This window comes from Hibiscus syriacus, unplaced genomic scaffold (genome assembly GCF_006381635.1).
Source record: "Hibiscus syriacus cultivar Baekdansim isolate YM2019G1 unplaced genomic scaffold, ASM638163v2 tig00116964_pilon, whole genome shotgun sequence".
Classification (NCBI taxonomy): domain Eukaryota; kingdom Viridiplantae; phylum Streptophyta; class Magnoliopsida; order Malvales; family Malvaceae; genus Hibiscus; species Hibiscus syriacus.
In genome coordinates, this window is record NW_024063489.1 from 3,328,009 (window position 1) to 3,343,944 (window position 15,936).

Consider the following 15,936-nt stretch of genomic DNA (forward strand, 5'->3'; position numbering starts at 1 on the left):
CTTTTTTGAACTGAAAGCGAAAGGTAAATATTTGAAAATGACTCAAGGCTGTAAGTTGGAATGGCTGTTTGGTTTACGCCTTATCGTCGATTGACCAATTGGCTAATGACTATGGATTTTCAAAGCTTCTGGTTCCAATGCTGTTTTGTATTGCAAATCTCAATTTCCCTCCACTTTTCTTTCACAAATCTTTCAAAGCATACTACATTTTTTTAAGAAACAAAATTTACTTTGAAGTGTGAAGGTGGATTGTGAGTTTCATAGTCTTGGATCCATGGAAAATAGCATAAAGGAAAAGGGTAAAAATAAAACATTTATTTTCTAAAAAAAATTAATTCGATGAGTTCAATTATTACACGAAAATGATGTGATGAAAAACGAATAAGATTTTCTTCTTTAAATCTTTAAACAATAATTTTAATCTGATTATTATCATCAACTCCAAGGATCATAATCAACTTTTTTTAGCTTATGTTTCTTTTCTCTTTATTTTTGTTTTTATTTTTATTTTTACATTTTTTTACTTAACATGCTTTTTTTAGTTTATTCATTGTCTATATTAATCCAATCAAACACCTATAGATAATTCATCTATTAATAATCTTTAGTTTTATATATTTTACAGATCTATGGAATGTTTTAATGAGGAAAATATTATATATGTTAAAGATTTAAGATTTTATTTTTCTATATTTAATCAAAATTTTATTTTTCTTAAAAAATAAAAAAATTATATTGTATAAATTTTAATTTTATTTGAGTAAGTTAGTGTAATTTTTTCTTTCAAAATTTATATTTTTTTCAGGTCTTTTCATTTGATGATATACGATTCTCATTTAATGTATCTATTTTAACTAGAATTGACGGTATACTAATAAGTGATTCATTATTTTGTTAGAATAATTTTATCTCAAATATTTTATTTTAATTGAAAAATTATACATATAATATTTTGATTGATATTAATAATAATAATAATTTGAATACTATAGAATTTTCAAAACTTTAAATTTAATTGTATTAAATAAACTTGTTAACTTAAAAAATAACAATCCTTTGAAATATTGTTTTTATCACGATTAAATTAAAAAAAGAAGAAGAAAAAGAGTTGGCTCAATCTGACAGGTCCACATCTGCCTTGTAAGCTTTCATTGGAATATGGAGCTTACATTGTAAGCTTACCATTTGTCTCTATACAAGATTTCAAAAGGATTAATTAAAAGTTCACCACATCAAAAGATATCCTGTTAAATTCAAACCATAACATTGTTGGCAATGCTTAGATTTAAGGCATAATTGCCAAAAATAGCCCATAACGTTTATAAAAATAGTCATTTTGGTTTATATTCTTTTTTTAAATTATTTTAGCCAATAATATTTCACTTTAAGATAAAAATTCCTTTATAGATGAAAACTATTAAATAATACACGATTATCGCTTCAAAATATGAGTTTTTTTGAACTTAAAATGAAACGTTGTGGGATAAAATATCCCAAAAAAATAATAAGGGATAGAGTAATTATTATGTCAAATGTTATGGTTCTTTTTGCTCTAAAATGAAATGTTGGGAGCTAAAATGCTCCAAAAAATAAAATAGGAAACAAAAATGATTATTTTGATAAATGTTGTGGGATAATTTTAACATTATAACTACATTTAAAGCATTTTAATACTAATTTTAATGCTTGAGTTTAAAGCATTTTTTATGATGGTTTAGTTACATGATATTTTTACATTTTTGTCCACACTATTTAACTTATAAATAATGGATAATTCATCTTATTTAAGATATCCCAAGTAAAACATTTACCTTTAAATATGAGTCTAGAGTAAGTGATGTTAGGAAATAACCGAGTATGAGTAATTTTCCTATAACCAGATTATTGAGAATACGAAATAAAAGCGAAAAAATAATACCCGAAATTGATAAAGGAGTTCAGCCAATTTGCTTACGTCTTCGGACTGCTGCAGATCTTTTACTAAGAGAGAAAATTTACAGGTGTTTACAAAACACTCACTACTCACTAGAAAACTCTCTAATATTGGGAGAAAGAAATGATTTGGGATTTTGGGATGATTTTGAATCTAAATGAGCTAGGGTATTTATAGTTGAAGCTTAAGGGCTAATCTTGTAAATATCCTAAAGTTCAATGACTCAATTTTGTAATTATCCCTATTACAAAATAATAAAAAAATTTAGCAACCCTCCCCACTTGTTTTTGCAGCCGCCGACTGCTTGAAGAAATTTCAACAATCTCCCACTTGAAGACTGATTTTAATCTGTCTTCACACCTCGATCGATGCAGCAACATTTATAGTCTTATTATTCTAGCATGTTAACTGAAGCTGAACACAACTTCAGTTTGTCCGTAGTCACCGTCTTTGTCAACATGTCTGCCGGATTTTGAGCTCCATTGATCTTTTCAAGTTTCAAAATCCCATCTTCCAGAAGAGACCAGATAAAATGATATCTCAATTGTATGTGCTTCGTCCTGGAATGAAAAGACGGATTCTTTGCTAGATGGATAGCACTTTGACTATCGCAATACAAGACATTGTTTTCTTGTTTCTTGCCTAACTTTTCCAAGAAACTTTGGAGCCAGACCATCTCCTTGCTGGCTTCCGTAACAACGACATATTCTGCTTCAATTGTGGAGAGAGCAACTATCTTATGTAGTTGAGAAACCCAACTCACTGCAGTTCCTCATATAGTATAGACATACCCTGTAGTGCTCCTTCTGATGTCAACATTTTCGGCTAAGTCAGCATCTACATAGCCTGTCAGTATCGTATCTCCACCTTTGAAACAAAGTGCTTTGTTTTTAGTACCCCGCAAATATCTAAGGATCCATTTGACTGCTTCCCAGTGTATCTTGCCCGGATTATTCATGTACCTGCTAACAGCTCCCACTGCTTGAGCAATATCTAGTCTGGTACAAACCATGGCATACATCAGACTTCCAATTGCTGAGTCATATGACACCTTCACCATGTGTGCACGTTCTTCCTCCGTCTTTGGCGATTGTTCTTTGGAGAGTTTAAAATGAACACCTAAAGGTGTACTTACTGATTTAGCATCTTGCATGTTGAACCTGGAGAGTACTTTGTTGATGTACTCAGTTTGTGATAACATCAAAGTCCCCGACTTTGTGTCTCTCTTAATCCTCATCCCAAGAATCTATTTTGCAGCGCCCAGATCCTTCATAGCAAACTGCTTCGACAATTTTTGCTTCAAGTGTATAATCTGTTGTATGTCTGAGCCTGCAACGAGCATGTCATCAACATACAATAATAAAATAATGAAGTTGTTGTTGTTTTCGAACCTCTTGATGTAGCAACAATGATCTGTTTGGCATCTGGTAAAACCACTGCTACTCATGAAACTATCAAACTTCTTGTACCACTGTCTAGGAGCTTGTTTTAAACCATACAAGCTCTTCTTCAACCTGCATACTAGGTTTTTCTTGCATTCCTCTATGAAGCCTTCTGGCTGCCTCATATAGATTTCTTCCTCCAAATCACCATGAAGGAAAGCTGTCTTCACATCTAACTGCTTAAGATGTAAATTCTCTGCAGCTACAATTTTCAACACCAGTCTAATTGTAGATAGCTTCATGATTGGAGAGAAAATTTCATTGTAGTCAATACCTTCTTTTTGCTAAAAGCCTTTGACAACCAATCTTGCTTTGTAGCATTTGCTCCTATTGTGCTATTCTTTAATCATGTAAATCCACTTGTTATGGAGTGCTTTCTTGCCTGTTGGTAATTCAACTAATTCCACGTCTGATTTGACATAAGCGAGTCCATCTCATCTCTCATGGAAGACTCCACTTGACTGAATCCTCTACCTGCATTGCTTAATCATAGCACTCTGGTTCACCATTGTCAATCAGCAACAAGTAGTGCAAAGAAGGTAAATAACGCTGGGTTGGTTTAGGAATTCTAGAGAAGCGTCTCAGTTCTGGTGTGTCTGGTTCTTCTTGAACTACTTCAAGACTGATTTGAACATCATTTCTAGAAATCTCCTCGAACTCAGCAAATTCCTTTATTTCAACTTCGGTATTGGAGCCACTTTGATTCTATGGTTGATCTGTCTTTGAACATCACATTCTTATTGAAAATGACATCTCTGCTTCTGATGATCTTCCGATTTTCGTAGTCCCAAAACCGGTAACCGAACTCATCACCACCATAACCAACAAAGACGCATTTGTTGGACTTGGCATCAAGTTTACTTCTTTCAGCAGAGTTTATGTCTACATAAGAAATACAACCAAACACTCTTAAGTGTGAAAGTTTTATTTCTTTCTTGCTCCAAGCTTCCTCTGGTATTCCACCATCCAAAGGAACTGAGGGCCCATGGTTGATCAGGTAAGCTACAGTGTTGATAGCTTCAGCCCATAGAAATTTGGGTAATCCGGCATGTATCCTCATGCTTCTGGCATATTCATTCAGAGTTCTGTTCATGCGCTCTGCTACGCCATTCTGCTGCGGTGTCATGGGAACTGTTGTCTCCATCTTGATCCCATTGTTTGCGCAAAAATCTCTGAATCTACGATTTCTATACTCTCCTCCATTGTCAGACCTCAACCGCTTGACTTTCAGACCAGTCTCATTTTCCACCATGACCTTCCATTTTCTTAAGGTATCAAAGACTTCTGATTTCTTCTTTAGAAAATAAACCCACACATTCCTTGTAGAATCATCGATGAAGGTGACATAATATAATGAGCCTGAAAGAGATGAAACTGGAGATGGTCCCCATACATTAGTATGAACTAACTCTAACTTTTCAGTCTTGGGTGTATTACCAATATTTGTAAAGCTGACTTTCTTTTGTTTGCCAAAGATGCAATCCTCGCATAGTCCGACATCTACACTCTTTAGATCCGAAAGCTTCCCTTTTGACAAAAATGACTTCATCCCTTTCTCGCTCATATGGACAAGCCTTTGGTGCCATAGGTTTGATTTTCCATCAGCATCTGCTACTGCAATGATATTCTCTAAATTTGAGTTTACATAGAGAGTGTCAGTTTTCTTACCACGAGCAATGACGAGTGCTCCTTTGGTAACCTTCATTCACAGCTTGAAAAGGTTGTGTTATATCATTCTCCATCAAGTTGTCCTATATAAATCAAATTTCTTTTAAGGCCATGAATATGTCTTACTCCTTTCAGCGTCCAGGTGATCTGGTTTGGAAACTTTAATCGGATGTCTCCTTTTTCGACGATTTTTAAGGTTTCATCATCAGCTAGATGAACCTTCCCAAAATCACCACTGACATAGTTCTCCATGATTTCTTGGCATGGGGTGGAGTGGAAAGATGCCCCTGAATCCAAGATCCATGATTCAATCGGACTGTTGATGCTTAGAATCATGGCATCACCTGTCTCATCTGTCATGTTGGCAGATTCCTGTGTGTCGGTATCTTTCTTCAGTGCTCGGTAATCTCTTTTAAAGTGACCCTTCTTGCCACAATTATAACAGGTAAAATCTTTTTTTCCTGTTCTTGATTTGTCCCTTCTGGATTTTGATCTGCCATGATTTGAATTTCTTTCTGAAGTTCTCCCTCTAGACTCCGTGTGCAAGGCTGAGGAGGTTGATGCTTCACCCGATTCTCTCCGTCGAATTTCTTCACTCAATACCAGATCCGAACATCGTCGAATTTTAATTTGTTGTTTCCCGATGAGCTGCTGACTGATGTAACAGTAGCATTCCAACTGTCTGGTAGAGATGATAAGAGAATTAAAGCTCGAACTTCATCATCGAATTCAATTTCCACTGAACTCAATTGGGTTGTGATTTTGTTGAGTTCATTTAGGTGTTGAGCCACTGATGCCCATTCCGCCATCCGTAAATTGAATAATCTCATCAAATGAACTTTGTTTGAGGCCGATGACTTCTCGTATATACTGGAGAGAGCCGCCATAAGACCCGCTGGTCTTTTCCTTTGCTATGTTGAAAGCAACATTGCGGGATAACGTCAGTTGAAACTCCGAGGGCTTGTTTGTCGAGAAGAGCCCAGTCATCATTTTTCATGCCCTCTGGTTGTTTTCCTGAGAGAGGTTGATATAGATTTTTCTGGTACATAAAATCTTCAATCTACATCTTCCAAAGCCAAAGTCTGCACCATCGAACTTTTCAATTTTCACCTTCCATTCATCTGCAGCCATCGCTCCCACTCGAATCTGGCTTCTTCGGATCGTTTCTGATAATTTGTGCGAACCACCATGTATTATAACACCTTCGTCGACAAACTCGTATCGCCGACAAATTTTTTACTATTCATGAAATTTACTATTTTTGTAAATAGTAATGAATAGTAACCTTGCAAAAATTTGATAAAATTCACAATCAAAAGCTCTGATTACCAGTTGTTAGGAAATAACTAAGTACGAGTATTTTCTCCATAACCAGATTAGTGAGAATGCGAAATAAAAGCGGAAAAATAATACCCGAAATTGATAACGGAGTTCAGCCAATTTGCTTACGTCTCCGGACTGCTGTAGATCTTTTACTAAGAGAGAAAATTTACAGGTGTTTACAAAACACTCACTACTCACTATAAAACTCTCTAATATTGGGAGAAAGAAATGATTTGGGATTTTGGGATGATTTTGAAGCTAAATGAGCTAGGGTATTTATAGTTGAAGCTTAAGGGCTAATCTTGTAAATATCCTAAAGTTTAATGACTCAATTTTGTAATTATCTCTATTACAAAATAATAATAAAAATTAGCAGCCCTCCCCACTTGTTTTTGCCGCCGCCGGCTGCTTGAAGGAATTTCAACAAGTGACACACACCAATGTACACCATTAACGATGTATACCGATATGCATCACTAGTATAAAAATATGGTAAAATTCATAAATGATCATTAAATTTATTAAAATGATTTCATTTGTCATTAGATTTTTAAAAGTTATAAAATATACATTAAATTTTGAATTTTATTAAAAATAGGTAGTGACCGTAAAATATTGTTAAGGGAATGACATGACATGCTAAATTAATAGGAAATATCTTATTTGGCCCCTCAATTATAATTAAAATTTCATTTTCATACTTTTTCAATATTTAAATAATAATTTCAAAAATAAATTATAAAATTTTAAATTTCTGAAAGAATATATAAAAACAATTTATTTTTTAAACAAAAAATATTTTTTTTTGAAAAATTTTCATTCATCAAATTATTTTGTAAATAATTATTTATTAGTCATGATTGTATTTGTAAAATTAAAAAATTTATAATTTTCAAGATATAAAAAATTGAATTATCAAATAATGTAATTATTTTTATTAAACGATGTAATTCAAGCATTTGACTTTTGTTTAAGAAGTTTAAACACAATTTTAAAAAATACATGCAAAAAATTATAGTAGCACATTAATAGAAAAATCATCCAAACTTAAATAAAATAATTGAAACAATTCTTAACTTTTAATAATGTATTAAGTAATTTATATGGTATAAATTCAACATTCATAATATGACACTAAAAAATAGTATTTAATATATTTATGTCCATTTTGTTTTCAATTTAGCGAACATAATAAAATTATTTTAACTAAAATAAAAAAAATAGTTACAATTAAAGGATCAAATGATATATTTTTTATTAATTTAATATGTCACATCACTTATTTAATGATAGATAATGATGTTGTGTCCGTTTTGTAACAAAATCTTTAGTTTAATGCCTATAATATAACTTTTGAAAGTTTGGTATCTAAAAATATCATTTTGATATATTTAATATACATTTATGAATTTTACCTTATTAAATTAGTGTTGGATATCAATATTTAACATCCATTCTAAAATTTTCCTACTTTTAAAGACTATCTTTTCTATTTGTTTTTCATAAACTTTTCGGAGTCTATTTCAAGTTTTGAGAGAAGGACAAACCATTAAAGTTCGTATCAATTTTTGAGTGTACGAATTCTTGGAGAGATCGTGTTAATTTTAGAGAACATTCATCAATTGTAATGATTACACACATCGGGATTAATTCACTTTTAATATAATGATTTATCGTGACTTGTTCTAGTTAGTACTAACGTCTCGTCATGTAACAATATATTTTCCAACAAACATAATAGCAAATAAATGACATGCCATGGATCCTTAGCTTAAAACAAAGCTAGCATCTCGTATTTCCAAGGTCATAACCTACAGCATGATGGAGTTTATGTGATCGAACTGGTGAAGGAAAATTTTATCTAAGCTTGAATAGAAAGCCACATTGTGCAAACAGCACAACCACACATGAAATTGATCCAAACCTTTGCTAACTCAGTTAAACGGGGTCCACTAGTTAAGCCTTTAACTGTGGTTGGTCCGCATCTGTTTCAAATGTGATATGCAGATCATCGAAAATGGTGTCCGGGAAAGATGATGTTCTCCACCTTTAATGGCCTTAAATGATATGCATGAACCATATATTCATATACTGCTCAGAAGGTTGTTTTTCATATGTGAATTTCAGGAAATCCCAAGATGAGTTAATCTTGAATGGGTTTAAGAAAGCTTCTCTCAATTCTGGAATGCACAATAAGATTGAACATAAACCATTTCTTCATCAGCCATCAAATTGCAAAGATTACCACTGAATGAGCCATCCAAAGAGGAAATGCTGCATAATAGGAACCTTCTCGAGAACTTCAGCTCTATACATCTTAAGCAACCCACTATTCACCCTGTTCCAGTTAGGCACTCCACTTATATCATCCAACAGAGGCAACTGTTCTGCAAGTGGACCCCTTTTCACCTTCTTTATAAACTTAATACATGAAAGATACATTTACTCGCTCTAAAAAAAATAGAGGTCAAAATAATCAATTCGATAAATATTGGAGGTTATTTTTGATATTATATCAATTTTTTAATAGAATAAATTTTAATCCTTCGTTAATTTAAACTTTAACGAGTACTTAGTAAAGTCGAATAACACAATTTAGGTTTTTTTTTCCAAGCCCAGATGTCCGATATATTATATTCATAGTAACTAATATGGCCTATGAGTGACCCGATTTGAAAAATAGAAATAACAAAGATTCTACAAGATTTATCTGAATTAATATCATCCAAATATAAAAAGTCATTAACGATTATTTTACAAACTGTGTTTATACATAACAATAACACAGTTCATCGTATACATACATTCAGTTTTGTTTGCTTCACAACAGTGTTTTGCAAGTCGATGCTTGAGGATCCCACATCGCCGGGAGCAAATACTTACGGCCGTTAACCCCAACTGCGTTATAGCTAGCCCCCGTGGTTTTGTCCACCAAAACATCTCCCGGATACCCGGGTACGCTCCTTTTCCGAATATCCCTGTACACGCGCTCACCGCCTCCAGTGGCGCCTCCGCTGGCCCTTGAAAGTACCCGTTGTTGAACGGGTTTATCACGGTTCCCGCCAAAACCGTTGCCAAGTTAATCACCATTCCGTCAACCCCGACGTTTCCGTTAGGAGCACCCAAGGGAGGAGGTTGTGGCCCGAACATAGGTTGATGAAACGGCCAGGCGCAGTAACCTGGGCACTGACTCACCGGGTTACCCACCCATGCGTAAGGGAACCTACTCTTTTAACCCGAACCGAACCATGCGTCCCGCACCTGCTCATGCAGAAACCATCGACCGCCACTTCAGCGGAAGTCAAAACAACGTTGACCTCATTACCATTTCCGTATCCAGCTTTCAAAGCCAAAGCCGTGAGCTGGGAAGTTCTAAGAGCTTTGCCTAAAGAGTACTTTTCATGAAGAATTTGTTTCCCCGCAACGATGCTGCTCGAACCTCCCCTGTATTTCCCAGTGGTCCGCCATTAAGAGGACACCGAAGGGGACGACGTCGTCTTCGGGGAGCTGAGAGAGTTTAAAAAGTCGACGATTATGGAACGCTGCGTAGATGAGAATTCACCGTACCAAACGAGATTAACAGTAACGTTACCCTTAAGGAGGGGACCATTGTGGTATTTAAGAAGGGATTGTTGTTCAACGGCAGAGAGTTTTCGAGTGGTGGCCGTGGAAGATGACGGGAAAGGCAAGGAGAAGAGGAGGAAAAGAAGTGGAAAGGAAGATATGGGAGCCATGAAATTTTCAGTAATAAGTGAGGTTGAGCATATGCTATGTATTGGGTTTAGGAGTATTTACAAGATGGAGGGGACAGCTAGTGAAAAAGAGGGAAATGTTGGGTTCAAATGGAGCCGCGCAGGGTTGACTTATTTCGTAATTAATTAAGGTGTACACTGTACAGTAACTAATTTGGTTCCATCGAACAGCTACCAGGTAAAAGAAAAGGCATTAACTCTCGCAACATTAAAAATTAGGAATTTGAGTTGGTCCACATCTACAACTCCCATCATGTTTGTGCTTTTTTATTTTGGTTCATGGCACCGCCCTATTTCATTAGAATCAGTGCTCAGTGCTCAGTGCTCATCTAAGTTATTAATGAGTACCACTAGTTGGTAGCATAGTATTCTCTCTTTCTTTACTTGGTACAATCAAAGTCTTAAATAAACAAGTATGTGATCAAATGAAGGGATTCCTGTTTGGCTCCACCACATGACTCATGGTGCATTCCAGCTAGCTTCATTTCTAAAGTACTACTATCAACCAAAGGTATAATTCTTCAGATTGTGGCTTATTCCATAAAAAACGAGGTTGCATTTTTAAAGGATTTTAAAAAGCCAATTGATTTCCACAGTATGAGGCTTAAATTGAATCCAATGACTAAAGTATCGAAATGGGTCGATTCCAAAGTCACAGTTTATACAGTTGGTGATCACGGATGCTAACTTTATCAAGTGGTGATCTTTCTTTATCAAGAGGTTGGCTGCCTTAGTTTGAGGGCTTTAAAACTTAAATCTAATAATAGATCCTCATCGCCTTACGTTTTATCAATATCAATATGATAGTGGTTCCATATTTTGTCTGTTTTTATTAATTTATGACTTATTTTAGGGAGTATTTTATAAGTTTAGGATAAGACAAATTAAGAGACATGCACCATTCTTTAAGGGTGGTTTTGGTGCCCATTTTAGGTAGTATTTTATAATAAAAAAAGGGGATAAGGGTGGAGTATTCTTGATCATTGTTTATGAATGGCACTTAATAAAACTAAATAGTTGTATTGATAAGGTTGAAAAAAGTTTTTCTTGTAATTAATTAAAAATTTTGCTTATAAGTTTATTTATAGAACAAATAAGTTATGACGGTTATAGGTGGTTCATCTCTTCTAATTTGAGTGGAAAGTCATAGTCGATTGTGGATCGAGTGTTGATTGGTGTCAAAGTACTTTTTCTCCATAAGAAGATAGAGAATAGATGATTGAGGGTGAGTTGGTTCCGTCTTTCTCTCAATATTGATTGAGATTCTTATAATGACTAATGGAGTTAATATTAGACATAAGGTCGTTGTACGATTAACTTGCAATAAATTTAATTCTAGCAGATTCTCCATGAATAAAATCACGTTAAGAAGTTGCGACTACTCGATAAATGTTAAGTATTCGAAATTCTTTCTCTAAATATATTCATTTGAGATGATATAGAAAAATTTTCGATAGACTTTAAAATATGAATTTAAAACTGTTATGTGGATAACATTTAGAGGTATAATTTTTTTAATAATTTTATTTGGTGGTAATAGTTTTTAATAGTTTTACATATATTGAAATTAAAAAAAAACATCTCTAATAGTTTTACGTTGGATCAAAATTTATATTAGGTAAATCGCTGCCCCACTCAAAACGAAAAATGAAGTCAACAGTTAAAATTGAAAGCATCCATTGGAAGATTTGGTAAGTGGCAAAGGCAAAGGCAGCGACAACAAAGAAAGGGTGGGAAAGCCAAGGGGATGGTCGGTGCTTAATAGTATTTATATAAGTTTTCTTTTGAGACAGTGTAACTTGTTGTTTGAATAAAGAGTTAAAGGCAAATCCCACGGGTGGACGAGGATGGATTGTCGGCGGTCATGAGGTTAAAAGTCATGGAGGGAGATGGTCGGCGTGCTGCCGCGGCTCTGTGGAAAGTGGCTAAGCGTATGGGGTGAAGATGGGGCGTGTCTTAATGCGCCCTTGTCGTTTCACTGAATGTGTGCGATTTCAACATGGAGTGGGAAAAGCATTTCTTGGGCGGAGCCGGGCCCCAAAATTTTGAGAAATTTATTTCATAACCCTCAATCTTTTTTTCTTTTTTTTTTCAATCTTTACATACATAGTGATCACTGGTAATTTACCTTAATGGTTCTCAAATGTTTAGTAAAATATTGTGATATTCAATTTTAAAATTTTCATAAAATTATAATTTACCTACATAACATTGAACCGCCACATACTTCTTCTGGGACTAACATATGCTATTAGAACGAAAACATCAAAAGGCGTTTCTCTATCACTCTTGATAGTCCACGTTGGGATCCAAAAGACCCTCGCTGGAATATAATATGGAAACAAAAAGTCGCTGAACGAATCCGCGAATTTCTTTGGCTAGCAATGACGGATAAAGCCCTCACGAATCAGAATCGGAGCAAACGTGGCAGAAGTCAGGACCCTTCTTGTATAGTTTCTCAGGTAACTGTGGAATCTTGCTCCACATTCTTTGAGATTGTTGTAATGCTAGAAATATTTGGAATAACTTATTCTGCACATATCCTCAGAATCAGTTTACCTGTAGCTGATTGGCTTCAACTATGTGCGATGAAATAAACTGTCCATGGAATATTTTGTTCTCATCTATTGTGTGGCAGCTTTGGAAAAGCTCGATTTTTTTTTAATTTTCAGGGATAAACAATCGACTCCGATGTCTTAATGCAGATCAGCTACAACTGGAGTAAGCAATACATCAACAGCCAAGCTCTACGACGAAATTCCAATACCGCCCTGCAAACTACAAACCTCAATGTTAAATGGCTTCCACCTAGATGTGGATGGATCTGTCTTAGCCCTGAACAATTGCCGCTCAGTTGGTGGCTTATTTCGAGACTCCTCGTGTGCTACTCTTTTGGTTTCCAATAAGCAAATTGGCCACTCGACGATACTCAAAGCTGAGTTATGGGAGATTTATGAAGGTTTAAAACTTGCTTGGGATCATAACTTTAAACGCTTGACATTGTAAACTGATAGTAAAGATGTTTATCGGTTACTCTCTCCTCCATCAGCTTCTAGTCCTTTCGCACTAGTGAGAGCGATTGTTGGTTTTTATGCCAAAGGTTAGTTCCTAGAATTTTAGAAAATCTACCTAGAAATAAATGCCGCAGCTGATTTTCTTGCCAATATGAAACGTTTTTACCTAAATATCACCCACGCAATAATTACTTATCAGGCACCCTTTTCTGATATGGTGGCAATAAAAAGCGGATCGTCACCCGTGTCTTTGCGGGGATTTGTCCGAGCTGACGCCACACTCAACACAACCTTCAAATCACACTTAAATCTTAAATTCTCTCATTCTTCCTATTATCAATCTTTATATTAAGAAGGTGAAATATTTTTTGTTATATTATAATTATTTAATAATTTATTAAATTTTATTGTACTAATTTTTATTACTTTTTGCAGTTATAAAACGAAAGGCATGTTGCTACGTTTAGATGTGAATCATATTTCGAGATATTTTATCGATACGGTAACAATTTTAAATTGTGTTGTTATTTTAATTATTGTGAATGTTTTATTTATTTAATTTTTTTAGTTTTAGTTTATATTTTAATTTGTAAACTATTTATTAAATTAGTAGAGAGGTCGTATATTAGATTCATTCATTCGTAATGTTAAGTTGGAGATACCTACTCGTGTCTTACCGTATTTAGCTGAGTTAGGATTCGGTTACGTAGCGAAATATGAAGGGCATTGTTGTAACATCCTTAACCCGTATCCGACCCGAGTACGAGTTCAAGGTGTCCCATTGACTTTTCAAACTTTGACTCGTAAAGAAAATCAAGGAAATTTTAAACTTTCATTAAAATAAAAGTTGTTAACTTACACAAGTTGACTTAAATAGTATAAAATCGATCAGAGCATATCCGATACAAATCTTTTAGTGCATGCCAACTACAATTAATAAAATAATATGCATAAAATACATATTATTCATTTCTCTTCTGATCTGACTTTCGGTAAGGAGATACTGACCTGACTTGCTCCCTTTCATTTATCTTCTCGTTTCCCAGAACCTACGTGTGAAACACTCACACGCTAAGTCGATGACTTAGTGAGGCATTTAATGTATAAAAGTAACTCTAACTACGTAACCATGCATGAACATGTCATATCATGTTATCACACAAACAATATAACATTACATATAATCAAATCTACACTTATACACATCATTCATCCTTTCTAACATTGATCTTATTTGACTGACAATATGATTATCATTTATATCTTGTAATTATATCCTTTTGTACTTAACATTTTAACCAACATGACTCATTTAACCACGCCATACATATATCATCATTAAAATCATATAATACAATTCATCTCACAAAAACATATATATCATATGTCATATGTTTATTGTTATCTCTTTGTTAGCTCATATACATATTTGAGAACTATAGATATGTGAGTCTATAGAGGTTGTGCACTAATGTTATCACTACAGCTCGTATAAATGCACCGAAGTACCACGTAGAAATGTCCATAAGGACCACATAGAAATTCCTTAAGAATCATATACATATGCTGAGGACCAAGTATGTGTCTCAAAGGACCTCATAAATGTTCCAAAGTATATATATATATCCCGAATGACCGCTTAGACCCTCAACTCTTGTCATGCCAACTATACCTCTAGCTCTCATATCACATAACATGGACACTAATTTTTATGTTATCACAGATTCACATATACACATAGTCTCATAGTTATTTCACATACCTCATTATAACATTTTTATAATATCACACATAGTCAAGTAGTTCATTTCCATATAATTCACATGTTCATATACTCATATAGTTATTATCATTTATCCTGTAATCACATAGATCACGTCTCATAACATACATCATGTACAGATAATCACTTATCTCATATCATATAACTTATAATTGGTACTTCTATACTCACAGAGATCACGTAACATATTATAACATATAAACATATGTCACTTATGTATGTATTCATGTACACACTTTCATATAGTCTATATATATATATATATATATATATAAAATATATCATAACTCTATGTTTTACCTAATTACTTATCTCACATTATTTATATACTAATTTTATATATTTACTTAGTTCAGTTTCACATAGCTTATCACATATACATGTCTTCTCATATTTTATCATCAAATAGCTCTTATAACATCTTCCTATGGTTTCATAGCTCTTTACCATATATCATATTTATTATAGGTTCATTTAAGCCCATAAATCTTCTTCATATAATTTTTCTTACATGTTCATAGAATCATTTCAATCAATGTATCCTAATTTGCATACTATTCTCATATTGTCCTATAGGTTGATGTTATTTACCTTATCTCACTTTTCAGTTAATCCTTTAAGTTGATTATACCAGTTCCCCTATATCTAAATCAGGAAATTTTTATATCTTGTTCTCATATCTTTATCTAGTCATATATCCACATATTCATAATCACCTAGCCTATATTCTTTCTCATGTAACCACATATGTCAATATCATTTAACTTATCATTTATATATATACCACATATCTTATATCACTTCTCATGTATTCATATAACGTGTATATCATTTCCATCTTTTGTTCACATATGTTTCATGTATATCATATATATCACATATTCACATATACACATAGATCATTTGTATTGTTTCACATGACTTATCACACTAACATATACTTATACAACTAATATAACATACATAGTATCATGTTATCAATGTTATCACATATACTCATGCACACATATAAATCATAACA

General features: G+C 33.7%; 1 pseudogene; it reads right to left on the reverse strand.

Annotated features, from left to right (window-relative positions):
* Nucleotides 1–9,177: 9,177 nt before the first annotated feature.
* On the reverse strand, nucleotides 9,178–10,134 carry LOC120191038 (annotated as a pseudogene).
* Nucleotides 10,135–15,936: the final 5,802 nt, after the last annotated feature.